We start from the raw sequence: 16,810 nt of genomic DNA on the forward strand, positions 1-16,810 counted from the left end.
TTAAAAGTGTTAAGGCCTAGCCTTGTCAACTGTAAATTTGTTAGGTTTAGCTCTGGGAGCTTTTCTTGTAAACATGAGATCTTTAAACCTATGTCAGCTCTTGTTAACTAATTATTATTTAAGCTCTTGTAAATATTAGCTCTTGTAAACTTAAACTCTGATGTAAACTTTATGCTCTCCTGCTTTATTAGCTTTATTGTAAACTTTAGCTATTCTGTAAACATTTGCTCTGTTGTAAATTTTTGATCTACTTTAAACTTTAATTTCTACTGTAAAATTAGCTCTTTTTAGTAACTCATTAAATGTTGCTTTTGGCTTTCTAGACCTATACGATTTAAATTTGTATCTAAAAATAAAAATCCAGCCGCCCCTCCCCCACCCTACTTATTGGCCGGCGATCTGAATAATCTACCCCCTTCCCCCCATCCCACTCGAAACAAAATGCTTGCAAGAAAGACTGGCCGGTCTATCGGTTAGTTTCTTCCATGTACACTTTTTTTTTCTGTGGTGGTGGTGGTGATGGTATGTGTGTGGTGGTGGTGATGGTATGTGTGTGGTGGTGGTGATGGTATGTGTGTGGTGGGAAGAGGTGGGAAGGGGTGCATGTCAATTTGTGTCTAATGGTTCCTGTCAAGTCAAGAGAAAGTTGACCGGGAAAGCCGAGAGGCGGGGATCTCGTCACGTGATCTGTTGGGATGTAAACTAGACGGCAGGGGGTGGACAGGTACAACAATGGAACAGCCAGTGTTTATGTAGAGGCAACTTTCTGCCGCACGTAGCCGGTTATTACATGCCGCTCAGTTTACACGACACAACTTAGCTGAGAGGTCCAGGTAAAAGTCAGACGTCCAGGTAAAAGTGAGACGTCCAGGTAAAAGTCAGAAGTCCGGGTAAGTCAGACGTCTAGGTAAAAGTCAGACGTCCAGGTAAAAGTCAGAAGTCCGGGTAAGTCAGACGTCCAGGTAAAAGTCAGACGTCCAGGTAAAAGTCAGACGTCCAGGTAAAAGTCAGATGAGACGTCCAGGTAAGTCAGACGTCCAGGTAAAAGTCAGACGTCCAGGTAAAAGTCAGACGTCCAGGTAAAAGTCAGACGTCCAGGTAAGTCAGACGTCCAGGTAAGTCAGACGTCCAGGTAAAAGTCAGATGAGACGTCCAGGTAAAAGTCAGATGAGACGTCCAGGTAAAAGTCAGACGTCCAGGTAAAAGTCTGGTCTAGCTGACAATAGACATTCATGATGAAGCGATTGAGTGTGTGTAGGCCCTAACCGAGATGTTTTTATACAGAAGATTGTTGCGAACCATCGGTGCAAGTATTTTGTACATACACTAATCTTTGTCTTAGACCTTGAGATCACCGCCCACACTTGAAATTTTCGCGGGGGGGGGGGGGGGGGAGGGGAGTCGGTCACTTTTCTAAGTATATATTTTTATATACATTTCGTTCGGGGTGGGGGAGCAAAAAGAGATGCCTGGAAGAAACTGCAATTTTTTTTCCCCTACAGGGAAAACGTTGATCGGACGTGTGGTTACCACAAGCTTATTCAGCATAAAGGGAGGGGGTGTCCCCACATTATCACCCATCCGTCAGAAATCAGACATCTCACACCCTTTACGTTGATATAACAGTTCATCTGTATTAAAAAAAAAAAAAAAATAAGCAAAAATTAAAACAAACAAAAAGAAACAACAGCGGTCAAATCTAGATCTAAAATTCGGTTTAAAAATGACTTTTTTACGTTGGTGAATGTTGTCATACTTTCTTAACACCCTCCCCCCCCTACCCCCGTTCGACCTCCACTCCCCCAAGACTGTGACGTCATTTAACGACCGCCCCCATCAGCAGTAGTGGATATCTAGATGCAGGAGCGTGAGTACTCAACGAGGACATTGCAGGATCTGTTGGTCAAAACGTGCTCAGACTGCATATAGACTTTAGTGTGTAGTTGTGTCGTCCAGAGGTTTTATCAAGTCTAAAGTTTCATCAGCGACCTACAACATCAGACATCGCCAGGATTTCGTCAACTGGCACCACACTTCTGCTGTACTTCCGCCCACACCTGCACGGCGCGTTGGTTCTGACGTCACATCACTTGCACGACCACGTGGCATGATCTCTAAAGTATGGTATTAAGGGAGTTAATCCATGAAATTCAAATGGTCGTGGTATAATTACTGATTACTCCCCTTTAATCTGAAACAAACGTGTATTTTATATTATGCATGGTGTAACATTTTGAAAATGTTTAAATTTAAATGATACAAAGCGATCACAAGTTTGAGTTAATGAAAATCAGAACCGATATAAATCATTTAGTACGTTACTTTTGTTGGAATAAAACTTTAAAAATAGAAAGGTCTAAAGCAGGGGTTCCCAACCATTTTTACTCTAGAGCACATTCTAAATTATCGGTAGGGTGGCGGGCACCACCTATTTTAAATCGACAAACTCATTCCATAACTTGTCATTTTCCCATACTTTATTTTCTTACTTTCTGATAGTCATAATGTATTAATAAATAATAAACAAAAATGTTTCAAAATAATATAATTATTTGGCATTTTTTTTTTTCAAATCGCATACACACGGAGAAATGTATTTACAAAACGTAAAGAAAGTAAACAAAACACATAAATACAAAGAAAACATTTAATTAAAAAATATAATAAAGTCAATGTGATCTTTGGCATTGCATTTCATTGGCCAGAGCTTCATAATTAGGAGCGTATGACGATAATCCTGTTAGCAGACAATCATAAAGATGCTCATCGGTGAGTCGAGATCTATATCTTGATTTTATTAAGGTCATGTTTGAAAACAATGATTCGCATAAATATGTCGAACCGAAAAATGATTCATATGGCACTAGCCGTTCCAGGCTAGAGTATATTTAATAAGCCTAGACAGTCAAAAAAAAAATTAAAACTGAAACAAATGAATAAAAATAAATCATATTTTAAAATAATGTTTTAATAATTCTGTCTCTGTCGAGTAGTGAGAGGCGGGCGCATACAAATCGTTCAGCGGGCGCCATGTCGCCCGCGGGCACAGGGTTGGGAACCCTGGTCTAAAGTCTAAAGGGTAAAATTGCAGTGTTTTATATTAAACATCTTGTATGAAGTGTGACGTCATTATATGGAGGGGGGGATGACTGTGTGACAAAGGGAATGTAAAAAATTAACTAAAATGTGACGTCATTCATAACTACCCCGACCCCTACACAGTGTAAATACGTTCAGTTGGGCGTTGTAATAGCTAACAGTAACGACAACTCGGGCAAGTAATAAGACTAGTAATAAACCGGTTACTGCCCCTTGAACAGAGAATATAGTTTTCACCCACGGTTACAATATCCAATGAAAAAACCTAGATTGTTGTAAGATTCCAATGCCACAATTATAATAACATGTTATATTTACACATTATATTTACATAGCAAAACAAACAAAAAAATTTGATGTCGTAGTTACAAGTCGGTGTCATATTTACACAATTATATCATCGTATTTAATTTTATATGCTACTATAAAGGGATCATCCATAAATGACGTTATGCTTTTTGGGACGATTTTTACCTCCCCCCCTCCCCTCCGTCACACATCGTCACAAAAAGCCAGACCCCCCCCCCTAAAGTGACGTCACACACCTCAGCCTACAACCCCCCCCCCCCCCTCAAAATTGCAGTTGAATTTTTCTTTAAACATCGATTATTTTTTCCAAAATCTTGTCTGAACTCTGTCAAAATAGGGTATTTTAATCAATTCCCATTGCAATTTATTAAATCAGTTTTCTAAAACACGAAATAACGACTAAAATTCGTTTTCTAACATTTTTATAATGCAAAAGTGTGACGTCGCACCATCTGAACCCCCCCCCCCCCCCCTCCCCCTCGTCACACATCGTCAGAAAATTACGGACCCCCCTCCCCCCTGTGAGTATGACGTCATTTATCGACGACCCAAAACATGTTACACATTACTACAACTGAGGAAACAAGCATTAACGATTCTGATACACCAGAGACTGAAATGTTAGTTAGTCAGTCCACGACACTGAGTCTATCCTCTATGTGTGCAGATTGAAAAAAATATTTACTTCGGCAAATTCCACTGTAGCCTAGTTGCTACATTGCATTTGTTGACACTTTTATCTCCCCCCCCCCCCTCCCACCTTCCTCGTCAAGCTGTTCACTACACAATCCTCCCTCACTATGTACTGTTCATTGATAAAGACCCCCCCCCCCCTAGGTAGGCATGCTAATAGTCCCCACCCCCCTTTCCCCCAGGTAGGCAAATCATCTTGGATGACTTAGTCTTCCTCCCCCCCCCCCCCCCCCCCACCGCGGGTCGTTAAATCCAATCAATTACTTAAGTCGATCAGCACGCGCGAGTAGCTTAAGTAGGTCACACGATGACAACAAAAACAAGGCGGGGGATGGCGGGAAGGATCACGTGACACATCATGTGACTCAGGTGTCACACAGCGGTAGAAAACTTTGTTTGGTCAAGTGGAATAACGGTTTCAACTGACGGTAAGTACAGATGGCCGTTCTAATTAATTCATCTAATTCGTTTTCTAATTAATTTTCACGTCGGAAATTACGTTTCCTTATATAAACAAAGTAGGAATGTACGGTAATGGAAGATTTTTTTTGTTAAGAATCGGTGCTGTTACCTGTGGTATAGGCAGGATTACTCAGGGGGGGGGGGGGCTTAGTTCCTCCACCCGTCTTGATAGGTCTATATCAGTAGCGTCACAAGGAGGGGTGGGTGGGGTGATAATCACACCTGCTGACTCCAACCAATCGGGTGAAATAAGACGATTTTCACCAGTGTTTCTTTCAGACTTTTTTCTCCGGGGGGGGGGGGGGGCGGTTGACTTTCTTCGGGGAGGCAGAAACCCCCCCCCCCCCCACCCTAATTTTCACTAGACTCTAGTAGGTACAAGGCGACACCATCAGGGAGGGGGTAGTGTAAACATTTAGAGGGGGGTGCAAGCAAGCGTTGTAACTGTAATAGCAATATAAACAGAAAGTGATATTTCAACGCCAAGGGCAGACAAAAAAATGGTAGGTTCGGATCCCGTTGGATTCTGACTGTTCTGTCTTTACTTCTGTACACCTAATTCCCCGCTGTTCAAGTACATTTTATTATAGTTTGTCGTGACGTTGACGGATGGAGTGACAACAGGCTATTTATACTTGTTTTATCTGTAGGGTTCCGAATACCGGCAGACGAAATTAGACAAATTATCTATAGTGACTGTATAGACACCTTGTAACGTGTGGAGTTGTGCATACATCACTCATCTTCGTTTTAAATTGTTATACAATTACGTGTGACGTGTCAAAAAGTTATGCGGTATGCGCCTGTGTTAATTAATCGTTAATTTTCATTTAAAGAAGAATTCGTAAAATCAGTCATGTAAAAATAGACCCCCAAAAGTCGACATGCGTGAGTCATCAGTGTGTCATTATGTCTAAACCCCGCCTCAGTTCGATGGCTGTACCAACTCGAGCGTATCAGCACGCGCCGATCAATAGCGTAGATCAATATACAGGTGAGTGGTTCCAGGTGCGATCAAATATTCATGTAGTCTTCATGTCTGGCACCAAACGATCGGGTGGGGTTGGAACTGGGAGCTTAGAGGTCACGTGATGAGGCTAACCCTTGAACTTTAATGTGCTACTGACAAATTCTCCTCGCTCTTAGCATGTCTATTAAACAGGGTTGATTCTTTTTTGCTCGGGTTGATTGGGTGGAGGGGGGGGGGGGGGAATTGCTTCTAAAATTTCCCCTGGACTTGATGCTGGAGTATTTAAATTTAAAAAAATTGTTTTGTCCTTGTGTGAGGGCTTTGGACAGTGCCCCCCCCCTCCTCCCAGAAGAGAAGCTTGAAAGAAACTGTTATTAAAGTCTAAATCGCACTAAAAGGCACTAATAGACACGATCACTACGTCAGCAGTAGCGTGACCAATAGACGCCATCACTACATAGCTCGTGACCAGTGTTTCTTCCAGACATTTTTTCCGGGGGGGGGGGGGTGCACTTGAAATTTTAGGGGGGGGGGGGTAGACATTCCTCGGGGTGGCGGGGCGGACACTGTTAAAAGTATAGATTTTCTTTATAAATTTCATTTCGTTGGGGGGGGGGGGGGGGGGGGCAACGGTAGACTTTCTTCGGGGGGGGGGGGGAGAAACTCTGCTCGTGACACAACAGCAGTTGTCCATCGGGTGCCAGAAATATCACGTGATTCCATCCCTACATTCTGGACTGGTCTCTATTGGCGTGCCGACCCAAATTGTGCCCACCCTCCCAATTCTGTCCCCTCACTGTTGACCACCAAGTTCCTGCCGTATCTCCTGACCACGTGACCATTAAAACACACCATGGACTAGGCCTAGACACGAAGATAAAGCATGGCATGACTGACGTCAGCATTCAGCAAACATGTCACGTGATGTCACATGACCTCACATAGATACATCCAAAGTCTGACCACAGAATACAGCCACTGTAGGCTGAACTTGACCATTCGGCCACTGTAGGCTGAACTTGACCATTCGGCCACTGTAGGCTGAATTTGACAATACAGCCACTGTAGGCTAAGCTTGACCATTCGGCCACTGCAGGCTGAACTTGACCATTCGGCCACTGTAGGCTGAACTTGACCATTCGGCCACTGTAGGCTGAATTTGACCATTCGGCCACTGCAGGCTGAACTTGACCATTCGGCCACTGTAGGCTGAATTTGACCATTCGGCCACTGCAGGCTGAACTTGACCATTCGGCCACTGTAGGCTGAACTTGACCATTCGGCCACTGTAAACTGAACTTGACCATTCGGCCACTGTAGGCTGAACTTGACCATTCGGCCACTGTAGGCTGAATTTGACCATTCGGCCACTGCAGGCTGAACTTGACCATTCGGCCACTGCAGGCTGAACTTGACCATTCGGCCACTGTAGGCTGAACTTGACCATTCGGCCACTGTAGGCTGAATTTGACAATACAGCCACTGTAGGCTGAACTTGACCATTCGGCCACTGCAGGCTGAACTTGACCATTCGGCCACTGTAGGCTGAACTTGACCATTCATTTCAGCCACTGTAGGCTGAATTTGACCATTCGGCCACTGTAGGCTGAACTTGACCATTCGGCCACTGTAGGCTGAACTTGACCATTCATTTCAGCCACTGTAGGCTAAACTTGACAATGCAGCCACTGTAGGCTGAACTTGACCATTCATTTCAGCCACTGTAGGCTGAACTTGACCATACAGCCACTGTAGGCTGAACTTGACCATTCAGCCACTGTAGGCTGAACTTGACCATTCGGCCACTGTAGGCTGAACTTGACCATTCGGCCACTGTAGGCTGAACTTGACCATTCAGCCACTGTAGGCTGAACTTGACCATTCAGCCACTGTAGGCTGAACTTGACCATTCAGCCACTGTAGGCTGAACTTGACCATTCAGCCACTGTAGGCTGAACTTGACCATTTAGCCTCTTGACCACAATAGTTGACCATTCGGCCACTGTAGGCTGAACGACCATTCATTTCAGCCACTGTAGGCTGAACTTGACCATTCAGCCACTGTAGGCTGAACTTGACCATTCAGCCACTGTAGGCTGAACTTGACCATTCAGCCACTGTAGGCTGAACTTAACCATTCATTTCAGTCACTGTAGGCTGAACTTGACCATTCAGCCACTGCAGGCTGAACTTGACCATTCATTTCAGCCACTGTAGGCTGAACTTGACCATTCAGCCACTTGACCACAAGACTTGACCATTCGGCCACTGTAGGCTGAACTTGACCATACAGCCACTGTAGACTGAACTTGACCATTCGGCCACTGTAGGTTGAACTTGACTATTCAGCCACTTGACCACAAGACTTGACCAATAAGCCACTTGACCACAAGACTTGACCCCAGTTTTGTATTGCCCACATAGCAGTGGTAGACTTTAGAGCTTGACACTAGACAGGCTAGGTCAAAGGTCACTGACATTAGCATAAACCAATAGTTTAAAGTTGATCAAATCAAAGGCTAACGTCTGTGTGTAAGTGGTGTGTGTGTGTTGGGGGGGGGGGGGGGTACGAGCAGGGGGTTCTTTGACAGTGTCAGTCTGTTTGTTTTGTGTTTGAAGCTAAGACATTTTTCTTATCTTGTACACAGTTTATGACATTCAATATGACATTCAATCTTAGTCTAGCCGAGAGGCAGGTCAACAATATCAAAGCCAATTTAACCAGGTTAAATGACTGTTTGACCAAATAGAGAACAATTTAGCCAAGTTGAGAGCAATCTAGCGAAGGTTAGAGGCTTTTTAGCCAAGGAAAAAGACAATTTAGCCATATTAAGAGACAGCGGGGTGGGGGGGGGATTTATCCAGCAACTTTCAACAAACCCACACAACCACTCCACTACTGTATCACTCCACTACTCTACCACTCCACCATTCCACCGCGCTACCACTCTACACACTACTACTCCACCACTCTACACTCCACCATCCTACCACTCCACCACTCTACACTCCACCACTCTACACTATACACTCCACCACTCTACAACTCTACCACTCCACAACTCCACCACTCCACCACTCTACTACTCCACCACTCCACCACTCTACCACTCCACTCCACCACTCTACACCAGCTTATCTAATTTGTATTGTGTGTGTGTGTAAACAGTCCCAACCAAGTTCCACAAATGTCTGTTTTGTTGATCTTGTGTTATCTACATTTGAGTGTTGACATCCTTACTTACACTAGTGACTATGAATAGCTAAAAGTTAATTAGGACATTTGGGATGTTCTTTATTCTAAGTTTTATCGACAAGCTGAACGCTACCTAACCCAACAAATAAATATATAGGCCTATGTATGTCAGATTTTGTTCGACAGTCTCAAAAAATGAAGTACCATATCGCCTCCACAGTACCAGTATGATGTAGCTACAGTTTTTTTAAAGAGTCTACAATATTGTTTTGTTTTCAACATTTACTTATAATAAGCACTTGGAGATAAAGGAATTGTTGTTTGATTAAGGTAACAGGTACGTCCACGAATTTGTTTAAAACCAAGATACCTTGGTGGATTCAGAACAATATGTTTTAGAATTTTCGAAAAGATATAATTGAAAAGTGGAGTTAGGGTGAGGTATGTATTGGATAGATCAGGTTTTGGCTGTAAAATTGGCGCGCAAAAAGAGTGTTTACATTTCACAATTTTTACTTGCAGATGATATAAAGGGCAGTAACTCTAGTTAGGCTAAAGATGTTTATTGAATCTCGCCTCACTCTGTAGTCTAAACCTCATTATCTTCCCTTTGTTCTTTCGTCAGATGAACTTAGCGGAAGTGTATGTGTAAGGGGAAGGGGGGGGGGGGTCTTTAAATTGGACTTTGATGATAAAAATAGCATGTATTTAGTTCTAGTTTAACCGATGCCCTGATGTAATAGGTTTCTGATTTCTAGAAGGTAACATTTGTTTGGCACCTGTCTCGTTAGCCGGCCTCACCTGTACAGGTAAATAAGATAACACGGGTAGTTGGTAATGTATGCATTATGATAGCTCAGCTATTTACAACGCAAGAATTTGTACATAGAGAAATAGCATAACATAAAAACGGTGATAAAAATATACATTATGATAGCTCAGCTATTTACAACGCAAGAATTTGTACATAGAGAAATAACATAGCATAAAGACAGTGATAAAAATATGCATTATGATAGTTCAGCTATTTATACTGTATGTGTTCACACATACAAACATAACATAACATAGATACTTGATACAAACATGCGATATGACGACGCAGCAGGACATCTATATACATCTATCCATATATATATATATATATATATATATAGGCCTATAATATATATATATATATATATCTAATATATAAAGCTCAGTTCTGTATGTAATGCATTTGTATGTCGTTGGAATTGTACGATTTTAAGTGTTAGAAAAATTATCGTGCGCATTTGTCTAAATTTATGAGCTAAAAAATTACTATTGAAAGTGTTGGGAAATAATTATCATTTTTCAAATTATAGTAATAATTGTCGGCATGTTCATTAAACACAAGTTTTAAAAAAAATATCATCTTTTACAAAAATTCTAATTATGTCTTTATTTAGTCCTATAGCACTTACTTCCCTTTGATAAATTAGGAAAAACACAATTACTTCCCTTTATAAAACCATTGCATTCCGTGAAAATAATTTACTTTTTAATTACTTTGTTTTGGTGTTGGGAAAAAAAATAATTACATAATTAGCGGGGATTGATCAAGTGCAAATGTTGTAGGTATTTTACGGATAAGCTTGGAGTATTAAAATTGTTTATTAAATTGAAACAGGCGCGTTCGTTTAAGTGAGTGCAAAAGACTGTGAATAAGTTGGGGTACTATAGTCGTTCATTAAGCTAAAACAGGTGATTCCGCCCCGGGCGTTTATGTTCGCGTTAGTGTTTTCTTTGTGTTTAGGTGGGTTTGCGTTAGTGGTTGCGTTTTAATTTGGTTCGTTTTTGTTCTTTCTTTTTTCGTTTTTGTTTGTGTTTTTTTTGTTTGGGTTTGTATTTGTGTTTTTGGTTGGTTTTGCGTTTGGATTTGGTTTGTTTTCGTTTGCTTTTTTCGTTGATTTTTTTTTTGTTGGTATTGGTGTTTGTGGTTGGGTTTGTTGTTAGGTTTTTGTTTTCGTTTGCTTTTTTGTTTGTTTTTTCTTTGTGTTTGTATTGGTGTTTGTGGGTGTGGTTGTGTTTGTTGTTAAGTTTTTGTTTTCGTTTGTATTTGTAATTGTGTTAGCGTTATGTTTGCGTTTTGTTGTTTTGGTTTTGGTTGGTTGTGGTTTGGGTGGGCAATGCCGGGTTTATGATGATTACTAAACACACAGGTAATGGTCTTTAACAGAAAGGTTTTTCACAGAAGCCAGAGCAGGGCCTGGCCGGGACGGCTAGTCTAATATATAAAGCTCAGTTCTGTATGTAATGCATTTGTATGTCGTTGGAATTGTACGATTTTAAGTGTTAGAAAAATTATCGTGCGCATTTGTCTAAATTTATGAGCTAAAAAATTACTATTGAAAGTGTTGGGAAATAATTTTCATTTTTCAAATTATAGTAATAATTGTCGGCATGTTCATTAAACACAAGTTTTAAAAAAAATATCATCTTTTACAAAAATTCTAATTATGTCTTTATTTAGTCCTATAGCACTTACTTCCCTTTGATAAATTAGGAAAAACACAATTACTTCCCTTTATAAACCCATTGCATTCCGTGAAAATAATTTACTTTTTAATTACTTTGTTTTGGTGTTGGGAAAAAAAATAATTACATAATTAGCGGGGATTGATCAAGTGCAAATGTTGTAGGTATTTTACGGATAAGCTTGGAGTATTAAAATTGTTTATTAAATTGAAACAGGCGCGTTCGTTTAAGTGAGTGCAAAAGACTGTGAATAAGTTGGGGTACTATAGTCGTTCATTAAGCTAAAACAGGTGATTCCGCCCCGGGCGTTTATGTTCGCGTTAGTGTTTTCTTTGTGTTTAGGTGGGTTTGCGTTAGTGGTTGCGTTTTAATTTTGTTCGTTTTTGTTCTTTCTTTTTTTCGTTTTTGTTTGTGTTTTTTTTGTTTGGGTTTGTATTTGTGTTTTTGGTTGGTTTTGCGTTTGGATTTGGTTTGTTTTCGTTTGCTTTTTTCGTTGATTTTTTTTGTTGGTATTGGTGTTTGTGGTTGGGTTTGTTGTTAGGTTTTTGTTTTCGTTTGCTTTTTTGTTTGTTTTTTCTTTGTGTTTGTATTGGTGTTTGTGGGTGTGGTTGTGTTTGTTGTTAAGTTTTTGTTTTCGTTTGTATTTGTAATTGTGTTAGCGTTATGTTTGCGTTTTGTTGTTTTGGTTTTGGTTGGTTGTGGTTTGGGTGGGCAATGCCGGGTTTATGATGATTACTAAACACACAGGTAATGGTCTTTAACAGAAAGGTTTTTCACAGAAGCCAGAGCAGGGCCTGGCCGGGACGGCTAGTATATATATATATATATATATATATATATATATATATATATATATATGTATATGTATATGTATATGTATATGTATATGTATATGTATATGTATATGTATATGTATATGTATATGTATATGTATATGTATATGTATATGTATATGTATATGTATATGTATATGTATATGTATATGTATATGTATATGTATATGTATATGTATATGTATATGTATATGTATATGTATATGTATATGTATATGTATATGTATATGTATATGTATATGTATATGTATATGTATATGTATATGTATATGTATATGTATATGTATATGTATATGTATATGTATATGTATATGTATATGTATATGTATATGTATATGTATATGTATATGTATATGTATATGTATATGTATATGTATATGTATATGTATATGTATATGTATATGTATATGTATATGTATATGTATATGTATATGTATATGTATATGTATATGTATATGTATATGTATATGTATATGTATATGTATATGTATATGTATATGTATATGTATATGTATATGTATATGTATATGTATATGTATATGTATATGTATATGTATATGTATATGTATATGTATATGTATATGTATATGTATATGTATATGTATATGTATATGTATATGTATATACATATGTATCGAAACTAACAGCATATAGAGGTGGTGAACACATGTGTAGTGTGTTGTTTTATTACTGATGTGTTGGCTTGTATAACACATGCACATTTCATTGCTATTTATGAAAGCACAATTTTTTGCGAAACCTGGAAAGTCCGTTTCAATCTATTTCAATCTCGTCAATTTTGATTGACCTTTTTGCTTCGGTGACTTTTATTTTTTTTATTTTCCCAATTAAAACAAAAATAATCACATCACTAGGCGAGGAATGATCAAATAAATCATTACAAAATTGTGGGCAAGTTAAAGGACAACTTATTCTAGGCCACTGTCGACCAGCAATAACTTGCGAGCCCCCCCACCCCCATGAAGCCGCCCGGGTACACGTATCTAAACAAACGTATCTGTCACATTTACGATACCTGGACCTGTGGGGGATGTCGTACCGTCCGCCATCTTGCCCTGAGAGGTCAAGGTCAGGCAACTCTAGGGTCACTGGTGGTTATCAATCTTGTCAGATAGTGCGACCATTTGGTCCTTGAGCCTGGGGGGGGGGGGGGGGGGGGGGCACGAGTCTTAAGACAGGTGACATCAGTCACAAATGTACATCGGTCATTCGGTTTCTTGACGTCAAAATGTCACATTGTGAACCTAAGCTTTACCTAGACAGAAACTGACCACAGGCTGTAGCCACTAGCCACAAAATGACCACATGCTGTAGCCATAAACTGTCCACATGCTGTAGCCATAAACTGACCACAGGCTGTAGCCATTAGCCACAAACTGTCCACATGCTGTAGCCATAAACTGGCCACAGGCTGTAGCCATTAGCCACAAACTGTCCACATGCTGTAGCCATAAACTGGCCACAGGCTGTAGCCATTAGCCACAAACTGTCCACATGCTGTAGCCATAAACTAGCCACAGGCTGTAGCCATTAGCCACAAACTGACCACAGGTTGTAGCCACTAGCCATAAACTGTCCACATGCTGTAGCCATAAACTGACCACAGGCTGTAGCCATTAGCCACAAACTGTCCACATGCTGTAGCCATAAACTGACCACAGGCTGTAGCCATTAGCCACAAACTGACCACAGGCTGTAGCCACTAGCCATAAACTGTCCACATGCTGTAGCCATAAACTGACCACAGGCTGTAGCCATTAGCCACAAACTGACCACAGGTTGTAGCCACTAGCCATAAACTGTCCACATGCTGAAGCCATAAACTGACCACAGGCTGTAGCCATTAGCCACAAACTGACCACAGGCTGTAGCCATAAACTGACCACAGGCTGTAGCCATAAACTGACCACAGGCTGTAGCCATTAGCCACAAACTGACCACAGGCTGTAGCCATAAACTGACCACAGGCTGTAGCCATTAGCCATAAACTGACCACAGGCTGTAGCCATTAGCCACAAACTGACCACAGGCTGTAGCCATAAACTGACCACAGGTTGTAGCCATAAACTGACCACAGGCTGTAGCCATTAGCCACAAACTGACCACAGGCTGTAGCCATAAACTGACCACAGGCTGTAGCCATTAGCCATAAACTGACCACAGGCTGTAGCCATTAGCCACAAACTGACCACAGGCTGTAGCCATAAACTGACCACAGGCTGTAGCCAGAAGTTGAAACAGCCAACATGGCACCAATGATCAACCCACCTAACTCCCCCCCCCCCCCAACCCACCTACCCCCCCCCCCCCCCCCCCATTACACCTCTCTAGACGAAGCTCTTATCAAACCCAGGTGACTCCCGTGTGAGTACGTTTAATCGAAATGTAAAAAAAAACACACCTGATATCTGCTGTAGACACCTACACACCCCAGCCTAAAAAAAATCTCCTTAGCCTGACTCTAGCGCCATACTACCAGACTCTGACTGCAGGCTACAAAATAAACTACAGCGGGAATAACTTGTATGATCTACTCACTCTAGGCTTACTGCAGTAAAACATCGCCCTCTAGACCGACTGAAACATCACCCTCTAGACTGACATGAAACATCACCCTCTAGACTGACATGAAACATCACTCTCTAGACTGACATGAAACATCACCCTCTAGGCCCACTGAAACATCACCCTCTAGGCCCACTGAAACATCACCCTCTAGACTGACATGAAACATCACCCTCTAGGCCACTGACATGAAACATCACCCTCTAGACTGACATGAAACATCACCCTCTAGAATGACATGAAACATCACCCTCTAGACTGACATGAAACATCACCCTCTAGACTGACATGAAACATCACCCTCTAGGCCCACTGACATGAAACATCACCCTCTAGGCCACTGACATGAAACATCACCCTCTAGACTGACATGAAACATCACCCTCTAGACCCACTGACATGAAACATCACCCTCTAGGCCACTGACATGAAACATCACCCTCTAGACTGACATGAAACATCACCCTCTAGACTGACATGAAACATCACCCCCTAGACCCACCGAACCATCACCCTCTAGACCGACATGAAACATCACTCTCTAGACTGACATGAAACATCACCCTCTAGACTGACATGAAACATCACCCTCTAGACCGACATGAAACATCACCCTCTAGACTGACATGAAACATCACCCTCTACTCTAGACTGACATGAAACATCACCCTCTAGACTGACATGAAACATCACCCTCTAGGCCCACTGACATGAAACATCACCCTCTAGACTGACATGAAACATCACTCTCCAGACTGACATAAAACATCACTCTCTAGACTGACATAAAACATCACCCTCTAGGCCCACTGACATGAAACATCACCCTCTAGACCGACATGAAACATCACCCTCTAGACCGACATGAAACATCACCCTCTAGGCCCACTGACATGAAACATCACCCTCTAGACTGACATGAAACAACACCCTCTAGGCCCACCGAAACATCACCCTCTAGGCCCACCGAAACATCACCCTCTAGACCCACCGAAACATCACCCTCTAGGCCCACCGAAACATCACCCTCTAGACTGACATGAAACATCACCCTCTAGACTGACATGAAACATCACCCTCTAGGCCCACTGACATGAAACATCACCCTCTAGGCCACTGACATGAAACATCACCCTCTAGACTGACATGAAACATCACCCTCTAGACCCACTGACATGAAACATCACCCTCTAGGCCACTGACATGAAACATCACCCTCTAGACTGACATGAAACATCACCCTCTAGACTGACATGAAACATCACCCCCTAGACCCACCGAACCATCACTCTCTAGACTGACATGAAACATCACCCTCTACTCTAGACTGACATGAAACATCACCCTCTAGACTGACATGAAACATCACCCTCTAGGCCCACTGACATGAAACATCACCCTCTAGACTGACATGAAACATCACTCTCTAGACTGACATAAAACATCACTCTCTAGACTGACATAAAACATCACCCTCTAGGCCCACTGACATGAAACATCACCCTCTAGACCGACATGAAACATCACCCTCTAGACCGACATGAAACATCACCCTCTAGGCCCACTGACATGAAACATCACCCTCTAGACTGACATGAAACAACACCCTCTAGGCCCACCGAAACATCACCCTCTAGGCCCACCGAAACATCACCCTCTAGACTGACATGAAACATCACCCTCTAGGCCCACCGAAACATCACCCTCTAGGCCCACCGAAACATCACCCTCTAGACTGACATGAAACATCACCCTCTAGACCGACATGAAACATCACCCTCTAGAATGACATGAAACATCACCCTCTAGAATGACATGAAACATCACCCTCTAGACTGACATAAAACATCACCCTCTAGACCGACATGAAACATCACCCTCTAGACCGACATGAAACATCACCCTCTAGACCGACATGAAACATCACCCTCTAGACTGACATGAAACATCACCCTCTAGACTGACATGAAACATCACTCTCTAGACTGACATAAAACATCACTCTCTAGACTGACATAAAACATCACCCTCTAGGCCCAATGACATGAAACATCACCCTCTAGACCGACATGAAACATCACCCTCTAGACTGACATGAAACATCACCCTCTAGACCCACTGAAACATCACCCTCTAGGCCCACTGAAACATCACCCTCTAGAA

At 41.6% G+C, this 16,810-nt stretch overlaps 1 protein-coding gene across 1 annotated transcript in view; it reads left to right on the forward strand.

Annotated features, from left to right (window-relative positions):
• Positions 1-4,426: 4,426 nt before the first annotated feature.
• The window catches only part of LOC131953643 (SRC kinase signaling inhibitor 1), a 97,109-nt gene continuing 84,725 nt past the window's right edge, over positions 4,427-16,810 (forward strand). Inside the window, exon 1 of the mRNA XM_059316940.1 lies at positions 4,427-4,529. The gene's annotated coding sequence lies outside the window, so the exon portion shown is untranslated. The remainder of the gene's footprint in view (positions 4,530-16,810) is intronic.

The sequence above is a fragment of the Physella acuta genome, unplaced genomic scaffold, assembly GCF_028476545.2.
Source record: "Physella acuta isolate Inbredline_101_S28 unplaced genomic scaffold, ASM2847654v3 ptg000076l, whole genome shotgun sequence".
Classification (NCBI taxonomy): Eukaryota; Metazoa; Mollusca; class Gastropoda; family Physidae; genus Physella; species Physella acuta.